The sequence below is a fragment of the Helianthus annuus genome, chromosome 1, assembly GCF_002127325.2.
Source record: "Helianthus annuus cultivar XRQ/B chromosome 1, HanXRQr2.0-SUNRISE, whole genome shotgun sequence".
Taxonomy (NCBI): Eukaryota; Viridiplantae; Streptophyta; class Magnoliopsida; order Asterales; family Asteraceae; genus Helianthus; species Helianthus annuus.
Genome location: NC_035433.2, coordinates 61,265,146 through 61,274,355, shown reverse-complemented (window position 1 = coordinate 61,274,355; position 9,210 = coordinate 61,265,146). Strand labels below are relative to the sequence as shown.

Sequence of the window (9,210 nt, the reverse complement as noted above, 5' to 3'; positions counted from 1 at the left end):
TTTCGGACGGAGATTTAGGTGCGACCCAATTTTTCACAGCTTTGATTTTTGCGGGATCAACGTGAATACCAAGTTTGTTGACAGTGTGACCAAGGAATTGAACTTCTTGTAACCAAAATTCACACTTGGAGAATTTGGCATATAGGTGTTCAGTACGAAGGAGTTCAAGAATAAGGCGCAAGTGTTGCTCATGCTCTGCTTGCGTCTTGGAATAGATGAGGATATCGTCGATGAAGACGATCACAAAACGGTCCAAGTATGCTTTGCACACGCGGTTCATTAAGTCCATAAAGACAGCAGGTGCGTTGGTCAAACCAAAGGGCATGACCACGAACTCATAATGACCATAACGCGTACGAAAGGCGGTTTTAGGCACATCTTCTTCGAGTACTCGAAGTTGATGATACCCAGAACGAAGATCGATCTTTGAAAAGCAGGTTGCGCCTTGCAATTGATCGAAGAGGTCATCAATGCGAGGAAGAGGGTATCGATTCTTGATAGTAAGCTTGTTGAGCTCACGATAGTCAATACACATACGAAAGGACCCATCTTTCTTCTTGACGAATAAAACGGGAGCGCCCCAAGGAGAAGTACTAGGGCGTATGAAGCCTTTGTTAAGAAGCTCTTGAAGTTGACTCGAGAGCTCTTGCATCTCAGAGGGTGCTAAACGATAGGGGGACTTAGCGACAGGCGTAGCGCCAAGCACTAAATCGATGCGAAAATCGACAGAACGAGCAGGAGGAGGACCAGGAAGGTCTTCGGGAAATACATCCGGAAAGTCACGTACAACAGGAACGTCACTTATGCTTGGGCCTTTATCCTTCTTTTCCACGATGTGGGCGAGAAAGGCGAAGGTACCCTTGCGTAAGCACTTGTTTGCCTTGATGCATGACATAAGCTTAAGGCCTTGAGAAGGCTTTTCACCATAGACGTGTAGAGAATCACCATTTGGAAGAGGCAAGCGAATAAACTTCTCAGAACAGACAACTTCAGCACGAACTCGCCTAAGCCAGTCCATACCTACTATGACGTCGAAACTACCCATTTGCATAGGTATGAGATCGATTGAGAACGTATGATCGTTAAGGATTAGTGAACAATTGGAGAGAACAGAATTGACTTTGACGGTTTTACCATTAGCAACTTCGACAGCGAAAGATTTTGGCAACTTAGAGCGTTTACACTTGAGCAAAGACTCGAATTCTAACGACACAAAACTTTTATCGGCACCAGTATCAAATAGGCATGAAGCATAGACATGGTTAATGAGAAACGTACCAGTGATGACGTCGTTTGCATTTTGAGCCTGAGCTGTGGTGAGAAGGAAAGCTCGACCCCTAGCGGGTTCTTGAACCTGTTGTTGTTGTTGGGGTTGTGGCTGTGGTTGTTGCTGTCGAGGTTGTTGTGGTTGATATCGTTGAGGACACACATTGGCCATGTGGTTGGTATCACCACACGTGAAGCATGCTCGCACAGGGGCGACTTGATTTGGAGCCAAAAGAGCTTGGTTTTGGTAGGCCTGTGGGGGGATACGACAGTATGGTGAGAGATGCCCATACCGGCCACACTTGTCACACTTTCGACAATGAGCGTTTGGGGGGTGATGATATCGGCATTTGTCGCACTTTGGGTGCGTTCCAGTATAAACCTTGCGTTCACCATCGAAAGCAGGCACAGTTTGAAGGGGTTGTGGGTTTGGCGGAGTGACGACCGCGCAGTTTTGGCTTGAAGCCTTCCGCTTCTTGCCTTGGTTTCTCTTAGATTGCTGGGAGGGTTTAGACTCATTAGGGGAGTCAATGGTGGCTTGGTGCGCATTCTTTGTTGAAACCTTGTCAAAGGTTCCATGAAGAACACAATTGTTGTTAAGTTCGGTAGCTATGCGGTACGCGTCTTCAATGGTTTGAGGGTTGGCAGATGCAAGATGGTTTGTTAAAGAAGGTGCAACACAACGAATGAATTTGGCCACGGTTTTGGGGGCGGTTTCTACTTGACCAGGGCATAGAACACTAAGCTGCTTGAAGCGTGTAATCAAACCATCCATGTCACTCCCTTTTTGCGTGAGGTTCCAGAATTCATTTTCCAACTTTTGGAGTTCGTGAGGGGGACAAAAGTGATCCTTCATAAGTTGTTTGAGATCGTCCCACGGCATAGCGTGTGCGACCTCGTTTCCTCTCTTGTTACGCTCAGTTGTCCACCACTCAAGTGCCTTTTCACGAAACACACCGGTTGCATTCAAGGTTCTTAGTTCGTCAGGGCAACCACTTTGCAAGAAGGTAAGCTCGATGGCATCAAACCAGTTCATCATGGCGGTAGCGCCATTCTTGCCGGTAAATTCTAAGGGTTTACAAGCCATGAAGTGCTTAAATTGGAAGGTCGATTTGGGTTTGTCGGCCTTTGAGTCGACCGAACCATGGGGTGAATCGGTTTGGATCTTGCTAACAATGTCGGGTAGGACCTTTGCAAATTGTTTAGCCATAAACTTCATACAATCCTTTTGGGACATGGCGGAGGAGGTCGAACCCTTCTTTGACTTGAGTTTCTTGGATGAACTAGAAGACATCTAAAAGATTTGAAAGAGAAGGGAAAGGATGAGACTTTGATCATTAATTGAAAACAAGGTTTGTGTATGCAAAGCAAGTAGATGTTCAAGTACCAAGTAAAGTTCACATAAAGCATAAGTTTCCAACACACATTCAACATGTATAGCACATAAGTTGCGAATAGGAAAATATAAATTTAGTTGGTTCATGAGAATTATTATTGTTTGTGATTGCGATAATGTGCGACATGATTAAAACGACATTTCGAAATGAATGAACGTTCAAGTATAAAATCACATATAAATTGAGATACATAAAAGAGAGGCTCAATAAAACATAGGAATGTTTCGGGTAGAGAAACGTCGACAATTCCAAAGTGGGTCGAAAGTCCTTTCGATTTAGAGATATTGTGCTTTGGCCTATAAGTAAGATACTCTCGTCGAGAAGCGATTAACGGTATCTTACCCTTCCGGTTACTACACATCTCTAAATGATTGGAACATTCGGGACTTTGGCGAGAATAAAAAAAATCAAGGAATGGGACTTAATCGACAAGATGCGGGTTTCACCCCTAACTTGACGATTTCGTACCCTAAATGTGGTTGGTACTTGTCGGCCAAAATAAAATTTTGACACTTTGACAAGGGTCCACTAGAGTTGAAATGGAAATTACCATTAAGTTGTGGATGTCACTCCTAGCTTAATGGTGAAATTTCGTGCAAAAATAGATTAAAGGTAGAGTGAGAGTCGTTTACCAAATTGTGGGTTTCACGCCTATTTTGGTAAAGTTGTCTCGTTGATGTTACAAGAGTATAAAATAGCAAAAGTGTATTCGTGTTAGCCTTAGGAAAGGCACATAAATTTATTAACAAGAAGTGTAGCTAGGAAGCATGTAAGATAGAGCACAAATGTTTTAAACAACAAATAAGAGACAAAGTTCCTAAAACTATAGACTAGGGCAAAAGCATGGCAATTTTCCTAATTCCCTATAGTTATGGCTCTGATACCAATCTGTCACACCCTAACCAATGGCGGAAACATCGGGATGAGACGAAGTGTGAAGATTGCTCGAGACATCATAACGCTATTTGTGACAATAATTTAATAATCCAAATTTCATTTCCAAAATAAATGTCAAAACATTACAAGAAAAGCAAATAACAACATTGTTCAACATAACATAAACAAAATTGATACAACACTTTAAACCTAAACGTCTAAGTGAGTATTTAGGCATCTTTGCTATCCGTTTTCATTTCATCATCATCAACCTGTAACATGTTTAAAAATACAATTCAATGCAAAAGCAAAGGCGAGTATACAAGTTTGGTACGTACATAGCATAAGTTAAAAAGTGTGATCAATTCCTCATGGCAAGCATATGATTCAAGATAAACCTTAAATATGGCATGTGTCTAACATATCAAACCAAGAAAACGCAATATGCTCAAGACATAACCTCAAGTTTACGGGCGGGTCGTTAATCCTATAGCGCTACATATGTCAAGGTTTGGCTCGTACGAAGTTAATGATAAGTTCAACACATAAGAATAACCCAAGTTTAAAGTATCAAGTCATCACGTATACAAGCATGTTATAGGAACGTTCATGTGTTTAACAAAGTGTTCATGTGTAAGTTAATAGGTAAACATGTTACACCCCAAAAGTGGTAAAAGTAAAAAGGGGGAAATACGAGTATACTCACGGTTTACAAGTGGTGACTTGAAATTCCGAGAGCAAGTTTGTAGATGAATTAGTTCGGAGCACCTTGTCCTTCTACACAAGGAAACGTAGGTGTGTGAGTTTGGCGTATAACGGAAGATTATAGATTCGGAGTTTTTAATATATAGAAAGTAACATAGGTGAAAATAATCATCTTGTACGCATAACTCTTGTTTTTGACACTATTGAAACTCAAAAGAGTTGGTATGATTTCATGGATTCTAAGATCCATTAGAGTCGTAACAAGGGCATGGTCATAGATGATGTAACGTCCACTTAACAAATAACTATTAAGTCATCATCAAGTCTTAGTTACTTAGATGTATACATATAGAATAACTTAGATATTATATAGTTTACAAGTCTTATGATTCAAGCATGAGGTAGGAGATTAATGTCTCCATTTAGGTACCTCTTTGTGTCATAGAATACATACATGAGGTAGGAAGAACAAGCTTCCATTTAGGCACCTCTATTGTTCACCACTACACTTGTTGTTATAAACAACAAGGAGGGTCATGAACATACAAGTATCAAGGTATTAACAACAACTAATCTATAGCAAAACATCAAGTAATGAGTGGATTCTTATGAAGGATAGCCCAAGCTAATCCAACCATCACACATTCAACAAGTTTCACACTTGAACATTACTTGTGGGTAAAACCCTAATTAAAAACAGAAAGTTTATGAGGTTTTAACCTCTGATTTAGATGTCTCAACCTTGTTTTTAAGCTTAACCAACCATGGGATAAGTTGTAAGCATTAGGACATAGGTATGAGATGTGTTGGACACAAGTTGCATAGATTTAAACAAGTTTTTGATGAACATAAAAACAAACAGAAAGTTTATGGACTATTTCGGGGCATTTCCAGGTCTGATTTCTCCAAGGAGAAGTCTAGGAATCGAACCCCATGATTATACAAGCAAGTAGGAAAAAGAATCGAGTGAATCGGATAAGAATTGAGTGAGTTATGCTCATTTTCGTGAAGGGGTGTCAATCTACTCGAACCTTTGCTTTCAGCTACGGTTTGGAGGATGTTTTGAGAGTTTTTAGTGTTGCAAAAGTGGTAGGGAGGCTGGTTATAAGTGGTATTTATAGGGGGAAGGATTAGGGTTTCAATGGGTTGGGCTTTGGAAGTGTTTAGAAGGGGTTACACCTTGAAACTAGCCCACAAAACCCAACTATATGGGGCTGAATTTTGCTGAATTTGGGCTGCCATGTTTCTTTAGTTTTTTATTTTTTTAAAACATTATAATGAGTAATTTTATTAGTTAAGTTGTGTAATAATATGCAACAATGTTTCCCCTAACTTGTAACAAGGTGAAATATGAAATAAAACATGATTTAACTAGGCAAAAAGTGTAATGTACAAGTATGTAACATGTTTGTAAGTAACAAGTATATGTCACATATTTACAAGTTCAACATATGTTTGTAAGTATCACAAAGAAGTATCAAATGATCTCATGATTAATCGTATTATGGTGTATGTATAGTATGTAACAAGGAAATGCAAGTTTTCATTCATGATCAAAATCTCGAGTTTACAACGAGTACTAGAAGGAACGAGTACAATGATACAAAGCTTCCAAAATTAGCAACACGAGTAAGACAAGCTATAAATAGAAAGTACAAAACACAGGGCGTTACACATGTACAAAGAGTGGACTGTTCCAGAGCTTGAAGCTGAATCAGCCAGAATTCAAGTTATGATAAAAAGGAAAGTCACTCACACTCCTCCTGATTGGGCAAAGTTCAAAAAGAATGTACCTGAAAAGCAGTTGGAACTAAAAAGAATGAAAGAAGAATTGGTTGTTGCTGAATTTGGTACCAAAAGACAAGTTGCTAGATGGAAAGAAGATTTGGTCAGGTCAACCTACAAAAGGTTGGAGGAATTAAGGAAGAAAGATCCAAAAATTCCTCAAAAACCTGACTACCCTGAAGCAGCGGTTTCAAAAGGACCATCAAAGCTGTAAACCAGGAGAGCCACTGCTCCAGCTGGTACTGCCATCTACAAAAGAAGGACACAAAGCCAGTTTGGAGCTGAAACTGTTCAAGAAATTCTTGCTGTAAATGCTGTCTTAAAAGAAGGCTTGTTAAGAACGTTAAAAGAAGAACTTGAATAGGAAAACTCTGCTACCACTGCTCAGCCAGTGATGAACCGGCCAGCCTCACCAAATACTTCTGCAAATAAACATCTCCCAAGAAACCCACCAGGCTCAAAAATACAAAAGTGGGCAACTGACAAACAGACCTGCGTATTGACTTTGCTCAGGTCTGGTGGAGTAGTGGATAAATATCAAGGGAACAAGCTCTTGGCCTGAGTCTTGAAGATTTGCAGGATCTCCTTGATCTTCCACTTAGCAGGGATGATGAAGATACAGATGCCCTTGGCTTTGAATTACAATTTAAAGGTCAGATAAGGGAACTGTTAATGAGGCAATAATATATCCATAATAATGAAGAGTTTTGGCATTATCTGTTCCAGGGGGAGATTGTTGGGATTGAACCCTATCAGAGGAACAGATAATGTAAAGCCAAAACTGGATCAGCACAGTGGATCCAGAATAAGCAGATGCTGATATACATATCTCTCCCCTTGAAAGAGATTACAACAACTGATGACCTCCTATCTACTGGTCTTACTAACTGCTGACCAAATAACTGCTGCTCAATTGAAGATCTGATGAAGACTCAAGTCCTGCTGATTCAATCTACTGCCTTGAGTCAAGCACTGCTGATCCGGACAAGTGCTGCTGGGTTCACAGCAGTAGAAGGTTGCAGCAGTTGTTCTAAAGTCTGTTTGTAATAGAATGTATTAGCAGTAGTTTAACACAAGCAGTATTTGTATAGATCAGAGGTTAGAGTTTGTTAGGAGGTTAGAGGTCACTTTCATGGTGATGTCAGCTGAGATACCTCAGTGGTTTGATTTGCCTATAAATGGAGCAGTACTCTGTACTGTTACATTTGATGGTCTTGAGTGAGTTCTACTCCTCAATTCAATCCTTTCATCTTGTGCAATCAACCTTGGGTTATCAGGCTGAGGGGGAGCTTAGTGTTGTAAGCATACTTGTAATCTTTTGATTTTGATTGAAATCATTCGACTCAAAGTAAAACAAGTGTTTAGCATACTATTCTCCTTTCTGAAATTGTGTTTACAAAGTTTGCTACTCATTTCCGCTGCACTTACATTATCACATATGTTTTGAATGTTCATTTTATGCAAATAAACACAATCATGACGGCCCTAGATCCTAACATTGTCAGCGGGGAAATACTGAGTGAATCATTCATTTTGATGAAATGACACATAGTTATAATTTACAGCATAAGAGCGATTACAATGGCTTCTATCTTATTTTTATCTGGCACTTTGTCACTTGCTGACGATGGTCATACCACTATTGGGTCTTTCCCCAAGTAGTGATGTTTATCACGGTGAGGATTTTGTTAGCCTAACCCCGTGAGAAATTAGTAATGTGCATAATACTCCACTAGCCAGTGATTCAAGATAACCACGACTTAATCCCTGTAATTATAACTTTGAAAATAATTTGAGGTATTGTAAAATACTTTTGATAAAAGAGAATGACTCACATTGCAAGTTTAGACGGGCAGCGTTTAGCCTACTGATTATAGCCTGATTAACCTAAATTCAAATAACAATGCACACGAAAACTAGGTCAGTAACTAATACAACATTTACGATAATCACGAGATTAAACCCTCACGACGAATGACAAAGTGCAATACTTAAACATCCATCGAATTTACGACAAATGACAAAGTATAAACCCAATTTGAGCAGCACTTAAACATCCGTTGGATAGTTTCAATCGATCGAACATTGAATCGTAATAGCGATCGAGTTATTACCCTGTTTGTCGCGGCAGCGTTTAGTGATTGTGTGTGTTTTGTAGTAATTGAACGATATCTCAGTGCACAGAACGAATTTGTACGTCGAACCAACGCAGAAACTCAAGTGCCAACCTCCCTATTTATACTGGAAAAATGGCTCCCTCGCGTGGCGCGAGGGGCCGTCGCGTGGCGCGAGGGGTACCACCCTACCATAGGGTAGCCCCGTGTCTCAGTAGCTTGGGTGAGTTGGTCGTTCGTTTAAATTCTATTTCCATGTAAAATTGTCGAGATAATACCAACTAGGGTTTACCCCCCCCCCCTGAGTTTTAGGGGCCCTGATCCTGATTCCGATTGTTCTGAAATTTTTAGGGTTTATGCAGGATTACTTAGAGGTCTCAATTAGGGTTTCCTATTGAACAAAATATAATAATAAATAATAATTTTGATGAAAGTTGTTACAGGCACTTTCGAGCTTAATGGTGTTACTGAAAGTGCCATCAAGTGTCGCCTCTTTCCATTCTCTTTGACCGGTCAGGCTGCTGTTTGGTTGGAATCCCTCCCACAGGGATACATCACTACCTGGACTGAGCTTCACACTAAGTTCCTTCAGAAGTACTTCCCTCCAGCTAAGATAGCTCGCCTTAGGAATATGATCTATGCTTTCACCGAGAAGCCTGGGGAATCTTTCTATGAGACATGGGACCGCTTCAAGGCACTTCTCGATAAGTGTCCTCACCATGGCATGGAGGATTGGAGGATTGTAGAGAAATTCTACAATGGAGTTTATGAGGCAACTAAACGCCACCTCGATACCACTGCTGGCGGTAACATGATGAAAACCAAAACCGCTGAAGAGTGTCTATAGATGATTGAGGATTTAGCCATGAGCACCTATACTGAGCCGCACTCTGGGGGTACTCCTGTAGCCTCTAGAGGTATCCATTCTGTTGATTCTAACACTGCCCTAGCTGCCCAGGTAGATTCCTTAGCAAAGATGATGAAGGATATCCAAGTTAAGTTAAGCTCCAAGTGTGAGATTTGTAGAAGGGGGCACGACACAATAAATTGCCCTGTAGGTTCTGAAG

The 9,210-nt window shown here is 40.4% G+C and overlaps 1 non-coding gene across 1 annotated transcript; it reads right to left on the bottom strand.

Moving 5' to 3' along the window:
- Positions 1 to 8,762: 8,762 nt before the first annotated feature.
- Positions 8,763 to 8,869, bottom strand: LOC118482815. The gene has a single exon (XR_004868894.1). It is a non-coding gene; the product is annotated as a small nucleolar RNA R71 (small nucleolar RNA).
- Between the last annotated feature and the right edge of the window lie 341 nt (positions 8,870 to 9,210).